Genomic DNA, 13,741 nt, shown 5'->3' on the forward strand with positions numbered 1-13,741 from the left:
TTTTTATCAACGGATAAGAGTGAAGCATTGCCAAGTCGACTCGACGGCCCTCGAGGCATAATTAAAAACCTCAAGTTTCGCTTACGCCTCTTGAGAACTGCGGCTTGTTGTAGCGTTGCTCCTCCATATGAAAGGAATACACCACCTGATACATTTGTCGCTGCCGGCGCTGATGAGCCCGTTGACACGCGTGTGAAAGAGTGCGTGACCTTTCTTGTGCATTCAAAGTAAACAACAAATGTTCCGTAAACTCCTGAGCATGAAGGCGAAAATTTTAGATTTCTGTTAGCAACGGCCTAAACTTGAAATAGGCGTGAAGGGGTATTGTTTCTACATAGTGGTGAACCTGTCTCCTTGTCGCTCCAGTCATCGAATGTTCAGAAGTGCAACAAAAATGTAATCTGGCTGCCAAACAACGATCGTAGGAAGAAAGGTGACTGACCGTGCCAACGGCACTGATATCATCATCATCATCACCATCATCAGCGTGACTCCACCCAATGCAGGGCAAAGGCCTCTCCCATGTCTCTCCAAATAACCCCGTCGTTCGCCAGTCGCATCCACCCTATGCCTGAAACTTTATCTCATCCGCCCACCTAACCTTCTGCCGCCCTCTGCAACTCTTACTTTCTCTTGGAATCCACTCCGTTACGCTTAAAGACCAGCGGTTATCTTGCCTTCGCATTACATGCCCTGCCAAAGCCCATTTCTTCATCTTGATTCCGACTAGGATGTCATTAACCCGCGTTTGTTTCCTCACCCACTCTGCCCTCTTCCGGTCTCTTAACGTTACACTTATCACTTTTCTTTCCATGGCTCGCTGCGTATTCGTTAACTTAAGCTGAACACTTTTCGTTAGCCTCCACGTTTCTGAATGGTTGATGAGTGCTGGTAAGATACAGCTGTTGTACACTTTTCTCTTAAGGGATATTAGTAAACTGCCATTCAAGATCTGAGAGAACCTGCCATATGCGCTCCACCCCATTCTTATCTATCTAGTTATTTCCATCTCATGATCCGGATCAGCTGTCACTACCTGCCCTAAGTAGACATCTTTACCACTTCCAACCCCTCGCTGCCGATTCTGAACTGTTACCTTGCTAGACTGTTGAACATTACTTTGGTTTTCTGCATGTTAATTTTTAGACCCAGCGTTCTGCTCTGCCTGGCTAACTCATTGATCATGATTGCTGTTCACCTCCTAAGTGACTCAGCAACTCAGCAAGGCAATGCCATCAGCGAATCGCAGATTATTTAGGTATTCTTCATTAACTCTTATTCCCAACTGTTCCCAATTCAGCCCTCGGAATACCTCCTATAAACAGGCCGTGAATAGCATTGGCGATATCGTGTCTCCTTGCCTGACGCCCTTCCTTATTGGAATTTTAATGCTGACTTTATGGAGGACTATGGCAGCTGTGCAGCTGCTACGTATACCTTCCAGTATTTTGACATAAGGCTCTTCTACACCATGATTCCGGAATGACTGCATGTCTGCTGAGGTTTCCACTGAGTAATGCTGTCTCGTAACCAATGAAGGCTATATATAGAGGTTGGTTATATTCTGCGCATTTCTCTCTCACCTGATAGATAGTGTGAATATGATCTATTGTGGAATATCCTTTACGAAAGCCTGCCTGATCATTTAATTGTTTAAAGTCTAAGGTTGCCCTGACTCTATTAGCGATTAGCTTAGTAAATACATTGTAGGCAACGGACGTAAGCTGATAGGTCTGTAATTTTCAAGTTCTTGGCGTCTCCTTTCTTATGGATTAAGTTAATTTTTGCTTTCTTCCAAGCTTCTGGTACGGTCGAGGGCATAAGGCATTGCTTATACAGGGTGGCTAGCTTTTATAGCAAGATCTCCCCATTAAACAGCGTGCGCCAACAGGACGTACACAGGAAACTTGGAGACAGAGGAAAGAAGCGCAACTTTCAACTTTAATGACAGGAAAGGATGCCAGACGCTCTTTTATATCTGCTGGGGTGAGGGTGTGCGAAATGAATGACAGAGGCAAGCAACTTCAAACAGCGGCAAAAAAAAAATGTAGGCGCGTAGGCCTGCACCACCTTCAGCTTGTACCTCCTATTGAGCCTAATTGCAATAGCTGCTACCATCTCGTTAATGCTATAGAACTCCTGTATGTTTCCAGCTATATGCTGATTAATGAGGAATCCCACACCTAGTTCTCATCTATCCGCTAATCTGCGATAGCACAGTATGTGTCCGTCCTTTAGGACGGTATATTCCTCACCTGTCCTCCTAACTTCACTGCGCCCAATGACATTCTATTTAACTCCCGCTAGTTCCTCGAACAGCACTGCTAGGCTAGCCTCAGTAGATAAAGTTCTAGCGTTAAACGTTGCCAGGTTCAGATTGCAATGGCTGCCTGTCCGGAGCTAGAAATTATTAGCACCCTCTGCTGCGTCACAGGTCTGACCGCCGCCGTGGTGAGTTGCTCCGCAGCCGCTGGGGACTGAGGGCCGCTTAATTGGTTTATTCATAGAAGGTTGTGGCCAAGTACTGCACCAGGGTGGCCAAATCCTGTTCTGGTGAGGGAGTGCGTTGTCGGTTCTGGTCACCGAGATCAGGCCGCACCCCCGGCCTGGTCATGCAATTCCATCGACACGCGGATATTTATTTAAACCCGGTGGAGAATTGCGTGGCACCAGGATTCGAACCCCGGTCCGCGTGCACGCGAGGTGGACGCTCTACCTCTACCTCTTAACTGTTCCCTTTTTTTTCAGTGCGCTTCCGTCTGAGCGAGTGATGCAGTCCCAAAGTGTGACTCGCAGCAGCCGCAAACTCTGTGGAACACTTATTTCTTTCAGTATCGAGTATCCTCAATATTCACTATACTCGATACTCGATACTCAGATACTTTTATTTTTGGAAAGCGATACCTAATACTGATACGCAAAATGTATCTAAAGATAGTATCGAAGATGCATGCAGCTTCGATACTGCCCATGTCTGGTAAACAGTGTGGGGTTTAAATAGGGGGGATAAATACGTTTTCCGCCTTTAATCGCAGCTGACACTGTTCAAAACCGCCAGATCCCACACCGTGATCGCGTACGCTACCCAGCGGACGCTGACCGCGGTGGGCCTTGCTCTGAGGGAACAAAGGAACGACACTCTGGCTGACACAAACAGGCATTTATTGCAACAACAACAATAACGCCAGCTAGCAACAAAATACGCTAAGGAATCAAGGTCGTCCGACTCACCAGGAAGGTTACAATAGAATGTTTGCCCGTGCTAGGGAAAACGGAAACTCCGGCGCCGGACGGACGGGACGAGATGCGCGACAACGTTCCTCCCCACGAGGCCTCGCCCCGCTGGCGGAGAGCAGAGCACCGCGGCGACACGTCCGCACGCAACGAGCGTCCCAGCCCAAAAGGATGTGCTCTCTCCTGTGCGCGCGCTCCAGCAATCACACCGTCTGTGGTGCTCGTGTCGCTGCGAAGGCGGCGATTTCCCTTGTTAACAAGTTACAGTAACTAGCCAGGGAGGATGCATCGCTGGAAAGCAAACCAAAGGGGTATGCAGTGAGGAAAAGTCCCGACAACAGTAAGCATCCTATGAGTATGTTCTCAAGTAGAGTTTTGTTCATTCCTCCCGATTTCATTTTTGCATCACATGGTAGGCCAGCAGTGCCAAAATTTTATCTGTGTACCTTTATCATTGATGTTGCATAAATATACGCTGTCGTCTAGTCTTGGGATGAACACGCGGGTGTGTGACCCCGCTATTAAGATCGCCACAGCATCCGACACGACCGCGCAGCGAAAAGTGACGCAGGCTCAGAGGGACCTTCATGTCGCGTCGCCTTTCGTTTCGCATCAGTGCACGGCAACAACGGTCACACTGGCGCTCTGAAGAGTGCGGCCACGCACTTATGCGTTCATCCTAACAGTGGACGACCCTGTACGGCATATAAGGCGAGAGCAGTACACCTGCGTGAGGATGGTGGTGGAAGTGAAATGCTTCTTAATAAGCACCACTAGTCCGTAGTTTTAAAAGAGAGGGAATTAACTGAGTGAGGCGATTTTGGTTTCGTGGCGAGCTTGGTAGCCATGCACACCTGTGCCCGCGTGAACACTGTCACTGCTTTGTCTAGTTCAGTGCAAGCCACACCACTCGCTTCGCAATGGAGCTTGAAAGAATACGTGCTCCACGTACGCGTTCGGTATTTCCGGTCACAAGGAAGAAAGATAATCCGGTAAAACATAACTTGTTTAATTGGCCGAATGGTAAAAGAAAACTTTACAGAAGAAGTTCGAAACACGGCCTTTCCGTTCAGCGTCCCGCGCAACCACTGTCCCGATGCCGGGCCGAGTCCTCCTTTTTCCCCTTTCCGGCGCCGTTCCTGGAAAGCGGCGACAGGCAAACGAGCCGCCCGATGACCCCGCAGACCGCCGCCCGGTTCAGGGCCGTTCAGAGAACGCCGTGGGATCCCCATCCGGGAGCCCGTCGCCTGGTCCGCCCACGCTCACACACATACACGTGCACACACACACAGCACTCCCGCTGTCCTGGGTTCGTTGGCCGATAACATCGCGCACCGCACGGCGCCGTCTCAACTCTTTTGTCTCCGACACATTCCCCCCCCCCCCCAAATGATGGAAGTCATTTGTTAGCCGGAGAGTTCCACAGGGTATATAAGTTGAATCGGCCGCCGAAGTCTTGCCCCCCCCCCCCCCCTGGCATTCGGACCTCAAAAGCTCTTGCCTTGTTGTCTCTTCCAGTGAAAGCCCTTTCAATCATTCCAAGCTTCCACATTTGGCGCGGCTGCAGAGCTTCTTTTAAGAGGAACACATCGCCAATGTCAACTTGTCTTCCACGTTGAACGCCTTTGGAATGTGTCAGCTGCAACTCCTTTAAGTATTCAGAGCACCAGCGCTTCCAGAACCCCTCCAACGCTTTATCACGAGTCGAGATCATATGTCGCAGGTGGTCACAGGTCAGAGCGGCGATTTCCTTTCGTTGTAGCGCTGGTAGAGAGGTCAGTCGTTTTCCGGTAAGAAACATAGCAGGGCAAAGGGGCTCCGGTTCATTTGGCTCTGTGTAAACGTGTGTAAGTGGGCGGGAATTCAGTACAGCTTCCACTTCGGTCAGCGTAGTTGTCATTTCCTCAAGTGTAAGGTAGCCTCTTCCGAGAGTCTTCTTCAACGCTTGCTTCGTCAGTCCGACAAGACGCTCGTAGAAGCCACCCCACCAGGGTCCGCGTTCTACAATGAATTTCCACTGAACCCGAGCGCTTACATTGTAATCTTGCACCTGGCCACTTCGCATCGCATCCTAGAGACGTCCCAAATCCTTGTTCACTTTCTTGAATGTGAGAGCGTTATCACTGTAGATGGTGCTCGGAAGTCCTCGTCAAACGGTGAATCTTCGAAATGCGAGAAGGAATGAGCCCGCTGACATATCGCTGACCAGTTCCAGATGGATGGCTCGAGTGACTGCGCAGGTGAACAGCGCTATATAGCACTTGGTTGGAGAGGTCCCCTTGACAACGAGTGGCCCGGAAAAATCAACACCGGTCACCTGAAAAGGTTGGGCCTCGGTTATGCTGTCTTTAGGTAGTGGAGCAGTCACTTGATTTGCTGGTTGAGCGTTGAACCGTTGGCATGTTACACATTCTTTTAGAGTCCTCTTCACCAGCTGCCTCGCTCCGATCACCCAATACCTTTCCCTGAGCTGCGTTAAGGTGCAACGTATCCCTCCGTGCAGCACTTTGCGGTGACAGTAAAGAGCAAGCAGCTTCGATAGGTGGCTCTGCTTAGGTATCACGACGGGATGCTTAGCGTCATAGTCCAGGTGACTACGTTGTAGCCGTCCATCAATTCTCAGGATTCCCTTGTCGTCCACCATAAGAGAAGCATTTCTGAGTGGAGAGTCGACGGGGAAAGCTTGCTGGTTATGAACGCTTTTTAGCTCTCTCTGAAAGCCTTCCCTCTGCTCGTTGCGGATCCAGAATATTTCAGCCTGATCGAGTTCTTCGGTGGTAAGAGCTCCGACTTCATCGTTGCGTCGTCTAATCCTTGAGACGAATCGAAGCACCCAAGCTGTGACTCTGATCAGTCTGATGAAGGAGCTGTAGCGCTGAATGTCCATTAATGAAGGGGATGGCACTTGGGATGACATGGCCGGCAGCACCTTCGTTGGCTGTTTTAGCTCCAGTGCCGCATCAGAGAACGCGTTCTGCACTAGTCCCTGTGTCCACTCGCCATCAGGTTTGCGGAGCCACTGGGGCCCTGTCCACCACACGTCGCTGGCCGCAAGGCGAGAAACGGAAACGCCGCGCGTCAGGAGGTCCGCAGGATTCTCTTTTCCTAGGCAGTGCCTCCATTCATAGCCGCCGGTGACGCGCTGAATCTCGCATACACGGTTTCGCACAAACTGCTGCCAGCGTCCCGCATCTCCTCGTATCCAGTGGAGCGCGATCGCAGAGTCGGTCCACAAAATTACTCGACCAGGGTGCAGTCCGATAGTGCTTAGGATGTAGCTGCATAGTCGAGCAGCGAGCAAACATGCCATGAGTTCCAGCCTCGCTAGAGTGAGTTCTTTCAGGGGGGCCACTCTCGATTTGCTCATCACGACCGTCGAATTCAGGCCGTCCTCCGAGACGATGGTAAGGTATGCGACCACCCCATAAGCCACGGGACTGGCGTCTGCAAAGATGTGTAGATCCGTCTTTGTTGCCTACCCGCTTACGTCCGCCCCATAGTACCGCGGCACCTGTACTTCAGAGAGGTGTTTTAATTCACCGTGCCATGTAAGCCAGCTTTCGGCTACATCACTTGGTAGGGGATCATCCCACTCCACGTTTCGTCGCCACAGATTCTGAAACAAGATCTTGGCCCGCACGATAAAGGGTGACAGCCATCCCAGCGGGTCGTAAATACGTGCCGTAGTTTGTAGCATGGATCGTTTGGTGTCTGGTTTACCAGTGCCGTCTGTGACGCAAGACGCAAAGGTCAGGCGATCTGTAATGGGGTCCCATGCCAGTCCTAATACCTTGAGTACACCGGACACAAATCCTAGAGGCTTGGTTTCGTTAGTCTTGCCCAAATAGCGTGCGCAGCCTCTCGTTGTTCGACGACCACTTGTGCAGCTCCATCGAGGCGGCGTGGAAGATTGCATTGGCCTCGGTGTATAGCTTCACTGCCTCCTCTTCGTCATCTGCACCAGTTATTAGGTCATCTACATAAAGGCCTTGCTGCAGCTGGCTCGCGGTGTGGGGAAAACCTTCCTCGCACGATTTCAGGTGGTGCTGAAGAGTAGCGGAGAGTAAGAATGGGCTCGCGGTGGTTCCAAACGGAACTCGCTTCATGCGCCACGTTTCAATGGTAGGCAACGGAGAACCGGGCTGAGGGGTCTCTCGGAACCAAAAAATTCGAAGGGCGTCTCTGTCTTGTTCTCGGATTCTAATTTGCAGAAAGGCCTGTTGGATGTCAGCGACAAGCGCAACTCGGTACTTGCGGAAATTAAGGAGCCCCACGAGGTCCGCAGTCAGATTGGGTTCAGTCTCTAAGTTATCATTGAGACTCTTGGAATTCTTTCCGCGGGAGGAAGCATCAAATACGACCCTCAGTTTTCGGGAATCGCGAATGACTGCTTGATGAGGCATGTGATAAACGCAGTGGTTGCGGCTGGTCTCGTCTTCTACCCGTTCTGCAATGTCGGAGACGCCGTACCGCCTAATGGTCGTGTCATACTCTTGGAGCAGGTCAGGAGCCCTCCTGAGCCGGTTGGCCAGCAGATTGAGTCGCTTCAGCGTAATTTCCTTGTTGTCCTCGAGTGAAATCTCGGATTTCCAGGGCAACGCAACTCATAACGATTACCGTCTCGCTTGATGTTGTCCGCAAAAAACTCCAAGGCCTCACATGGTTTTTCGTTGTCTTCGCTCTCATTCACCCCAATTGATTCTAAGGTCCAAAATTTGGTCAGAATATGTTGTTTCTTTTTCAATTACTGAAGTTCGCAGTGTCACGGTGTGGAGGCAGTTTGTCTGCTCGATATCGCTCTCAATAGGCCCTTGAACAGTCCACCCAATTGATGTTTCCACTGCCCTCAGTCGTTTTCCTAATTTGACGCATCTGCCCGTCGTGAAGTCCCATAAATGATCTGACCCAATGAGCAGCTCAACCTTTTCTGCACCGCTGTCTGTTGAGAAGTCAGCTACTTCGTACCCGAGGGATATCAACTTTTGCAATACATTTCCCGGTGGCGAGGGTATCGGTTGGTCACAAATTACATCTGTTTCCAGCACTTCGAGCTCGCGCTCACATCCGCGCCTCGTCTTTAGCGTAACTCTCACTCTTCGGAACTCGCGTTCCTCTTGGTGGCCTCCGAACACACCGACAGTCAACCTTTCATGCCCGAGAAGCGTGCATCCCATTTTCCGTGAGGTGTCAGAGGTGATGTAGGAGCGCTGACTTCCTCCGTCGAACAGGACTCGCACCTGCGCGTTGGAAGTTTCTCCACTACATAACGCAGTCGCGGTCTGTAACAAAACTGTTCTTTTGAGAGCGGAGCTGTCTCCCGTGGTCGTAGCTTCGTAATTTGCGAGCGTAATACTCTTCGTTTCTTTAAAAGGCGCTCCATTCTCTTCTACAGTTCGTTTAGCCAATTAGTTTACCGGATTGATGACATCGATATTCGTCGTTGCCGAGACCTACGTGAAGTGGATGCGTTGATCGTGAGCGTTGGAGCGATGTAGCGATGATCTCACAAATCCACAGCAGATGTCCCGGGTTTCGGCACCAAACTTGTTGTACGTGAAATAATACGTGCTCCACGTACGCGTTCGATATTTCCGGTCACAAGGAAGAAAGATAATCCGGTAAAACTTAACTTGTTTAATTGGCCGAATGGTAAAAGAAAACTTTACAGAAGAAGTTGGAAACACGGCCTTTCCGTTCAGCATCCCGCGCAACCACTGTCCCGATGCCGGGCCGAGTCCTCCTTTTTCCCCTTTCCGGCGCCGTTCCTGGAAAGCGGCGACCGGCAAACGAGCCGCCCGATGACCCCGCAGACCGCCGCCCGGTTTAGGGCCGTTCAGAGAACGCCGTGGGATCCCCATCCGGGCGCCGGCCGCCTGGTCCGCCCGCGCTCACACACACACACACACACACACACACACACACACACACACACACACACACACACACACACACACACACACACACACACACACACACACACACACACACACACACACACACACACACACACACACACACACACACACACACACACACACACACACACACACACACACACACACGCACACAGCACTCCCGCCGTCCTGGGTTCGTTGGCCGATAACATCGCGCACCGCACGGCGCCGTCTCAACTCTTTTGTCTCCGACAGAGCTCTGCCGTACGCTTCTTGTTTGTTTACTAATACAATGTGGCGCTACCAGTGCGGAATAGTGGCTTACGTCACAATGCGAGCTGCTATAATGCTGGTGAATGCTGCTCTGTGCAAGCTCCTCTTCGCGAAGAGAAGCAAAATGTGTCCTTTTCTCGTGGTACGTCGCTAGTCTTTAGGTGCTCTTTCCTCTCACTGCACGTGTGGAGGCGGCACGAAAGCTAGCAAATGAGAGAGCGCCAGGTTGGCAATTGACCGCTTGATTTACCGAAACCGGCCTATCTGGCATGAAAATCGCGGATGCGCTGCTACTCTTGTGGTTAAAAGTCAGTCAGCCACTCGACCTGTACTTCGGATCGATCAGTAGATTAACGCCCGTCTTGCCGCCCAGTTTGAAGCTCACTAGCAGGGCACGCGTAATAACACAATGGAGACCGTGACTGCATTAACTATGAGGTGAGATGAAACCCGCGTGGTGTGTTTAGCCCTTCGCGACGGACCGCCTAAATAGTGGTACTGTACCTAAAGGTACCCCTGGTGATGTAAAGGTATAGTCTGACGGTAACGGAAGGTTTCTGTGCTGCAAGGCTGCACACTGGCACAAATAATTTCCTTCACGCGAGAAGCGCCAGGGTGTAGTTGCGCTATAACATTTAGAATAACTGAGTGCCTAAAATGACGCACAGGCTGCATGACAAGAAAGCGGACTGTGGCACTAAGGCTTGGAGTAAACTTCTACAGTCACCTCTTCGCTCTCACTCACCGCGCTCGACTCGGAGGGGCGGCAGTCTGTTGTTGAGCCACTCGACTACGGTGATGCTCTTCACCCTCACCCGCCGTGCTCGTGAGGCGGTCTATTGGGCGGTGCCTGCTGGCACCTTGCAGGAAAGCTGGGACTTAGCGGCTAGAAGATGATCTTCCTGTAACTCCACATACACGTGATTAAATAAGTATCCAAAACAAGTCACACCAATAATAAATATGCGCCCGCCCTGTGGAGGACGTCTCCCTCTAGTTTTTCCCTTCGTCCCTGGAGCGGGCCAACAGTCACTGCTGCACGCACTCTCTCCACGGTCAAAACAATGCCGCAAAGTTGCCGAGTCACGTGGTCGACCGGCCAGCTACGCTTGACTTTAGTGTGCCTGGGATTCGGGGTCAGAACCACCTGACACGTGGGAGTACCTCCTGCGTCCACCAACCCAGCTCGACAGCGCTGAATCGTCCAGCACGCATTGGAGGCCGCAGCGTCCCAAGGGATCTCTGCCGACCTCCTCTAAGCTGTGCAACCGACTTTCAAGTTCGTTCGCCACTTTGGGTGTAATAAAGTTTTCATTATCATCGTCGCCGCAAAGCACATTTCACCTCCGCCGCTGGTCCGGCGCGTTGCCATAAACGCTTGGCGCTGCACAGTGGCGCCCAATACCGCTGACTTGCGAGCTGGTACAGCCGCCGAAGACCACAATGGGCCGTCCGAAGCGTGACAGTGGCGCCCGTTGCCGCCGGGGTGAAGGCTGGCCTGGCCACAAGCAACCGTTGTGGAATGTCTCCCCCGAATAACACCATAATAGATGAGGGGAGGCCCACGGGGTGAGTGAGGCTCCGGGTTCCCACGGGGTCGTTGCTGGGAGACGGTGCCTTGCCGAGCACGACACTTCGGCTCATTCACTTAGGGTCCAGAGAAGACTAGCAGGCGAGGTACACTATTCACAACTGCAAGAAGAGATCGTGTATGAAGGCTTCATCAGGTCGGAGGGTTTGCTGTATGTTGCACGTAAACTCACTTTGACCGCACCGCCATTATCATTTACATAGCGTGCCTCATCTGCTGATCCCTATATCCTTTCTTAGTGATTTAGGGTGGCTTTTCGCGAATCGTAGCGTGGGTAAACGAATCAGAGGCGAAACTATAAAAGCTCCTAGCACTATTTTTCGGTGCTAGGAGCTACGTATCCCAAAGTAACACAGACAAGTGGTCGGCCATCACAAATGTTCGAGCGAGTGAAAAGCTTTGTGAATTCTGCATGTCACTTACGCCTCTTTCGGCTTTCTGGGACAGGTATAGTCAGCTCGCATCACACGAATTTAGTTTGCAGCAGCATAGATGCCTCACCCATGCGCTTCGCTGTCTCTCGTCGGCACATCGCCATGCCATTTTTAATAGGAAACACGAATAGCAAGCACTAATGGTTTCACGTTCACCTGAATACGTATAAAATGAACCGATGCTATACAGCGTTAATGGCGCGTGGAAAGTAATGAGCGTAAAATGCATTACTGGCAGCTCCACGGATGCACAGGTCCTCAAGCACATAACATCGCACATACTGCAGGTGCGTGCGCATACTCTCGCTATTGATCGTTATTAGACAGTTATAGTATAGCGGGCTTTGCGTGATTGCGTGCCTGGCGAAATAGCGGGTCAAGAGTGCGCACGCGCAGGGCTGTAACGGTGAAACAGCGTCAGCGCGTACGCACGCAGTTTTAAGAAGTTCGCATTTCGGCAGTTGCGGATTTTGCACACTAAGCGTGAAAACACAGCTTCATCCTTCCAAATGAGAGCCACCCGCTTCAGCTGAATAAGCAGTCGCTGCGGTTCTGGTCGGCACGTTCGCTGGTAACTTCTGATGTTGTTGCCTTTCGCTATGGCTGCCCTTGCTTCTACGACAAAGTTTAAGCTGAAATTGAGCACAGCTTTTGAGATACGCTCTCGATTATGGCGCACTCAAAGCTAATGGGGTCTCCCGCTACCCTGTTGCGCTGCAACTAAGCTGCTACCGTCCGCAACTGCTCGAAACTCAACCTAAATAAGTGTCGAACTTTCCACGGTGTTTTATATATTTAAATTAACAAGGCAAATATTACTAAATATGCATAATGATGGAAGCCAACAGTCAAAGAAACCAAGCAGCATGGAAGTTTTTTTCGCCTGTTAGGGTAGTTATTACCGTTTCTTAAAACAACAGATTATAATGGTTGTTTTTCTTCTGCCTTGTAACCAGTTATCCTAAAGGATAATAATAATTACCCCATTCAATAGCAATTGATGAACAGGAGAAAAAAATCCCCTATGCTCCTTGGTTTCTGTGACTGTAGGATTGCGTCATTAACGAGCCACACTTTTCCCTTTCTTTGTCTGCTCAATGGCTAACAGGAGCCTCGATTCTGGCAGCCTTGATGCAGTAGGTAGCATAAGAGGGTTCTCGCACAGCCTCCGCGCTCACCGTTCGATCACGTTCCTACTTGGGCGTCCGCCGCTATGGAAGAGGGTGGCAGTGGTGAAAACTTTCAAGATGCGGTTACACTGCACTTAAATAGCTCAGTTGGTAGAGCACCGGGCACGAAATTCTAAGGTCGTTGGTTCGAATCCCACTGCCATCGTTTGGTTGTTATTCTTCTGCTCTATAATAAATTATCTTAAAATATCAATAATTACTCTATTCATTACCATTTGGTTAACCGGAAAAAGATCCGCTATGCTCCTTGGTTTCTGTGACTTGGCTTCCGTCATACATGTCATAACGAGCTTTTCTTTTCCTCTCTCTTGTCTGCTTAATTTGCACAAGTATTGCGAGCACTGCTTGCCATATATTGGAATTTTTTTTTTGCTCGATCGGTTTGTACTTCCCTTTGCCTTTACTAAATGACACCATAGTGTTTACGTTTCTTGTATCACAGATCTCTAATCTCCGAGTTATAATCATGAGAATTTTGCTGGCGGAAATAAGCGTTACTGTATCAGTAAGCTGCAAAAAAGACTCAGATGTGAATTATTTTGGTGAATTTGGCGAATATTTTAAAAGCGCTTTCCGCCTCCATGTAATGTGAGCGCGTTTAACATTTTCGGGTCGCAATACTAAAACTTTCAGCGAGGATAACTTGCTTACCGCACACCAGCGCAATTTTCCTTAGGTCTGCTATCACCCTAACGTTATACTAAAACTCTAATTACCAGACGGCTTCGCCCGCCTCAGGACAAGGACATCTCTCATATCTGTGCAATTAACCGTGTCCTGCGCCAGCCGCGGCCACTTTTTCCTTGCAAACTTCCTAATCTTATCCGCTCCCCTGACTTTCTGCCGCCCATGCTACGTTTGCCTTCTCTTGGAATCCAGTACCATACCCTTAACGACCGTCGGTTATCTTGCATTCTCATTACATGCCCTGCTCATGAATTCTTGACTTCGACTACGGGTCATTTTCAGAAAAATCGGGGAACGCTTAGGGAGCCGGCGTGGAGCGGAAGGAATCCCGCCCGTGTGGTCCCCGTAGACAGTTCGAGAAGCCTGGAGAAACCACCCCTGATTACCCATGGAGAGCGCGTAACCTTCCGTGATCCGAATGAAGCCTTGTCCACTTCG

Source organism: Amblyomma americanum, chromosome 1, assembly GCF_052857255.1.
Source record: "Amblyomma americanum isolate KBUSLIRL-KWMA chromosome 1, ASM5285725v1, whole genome shotgun sequence".
Lineage (NCBI taxonomy): Eukaryota > Metazoa > Arthropoda > Arachnida > Ixodida > Ixodidae > Amblyomma > Amblyomma americanum.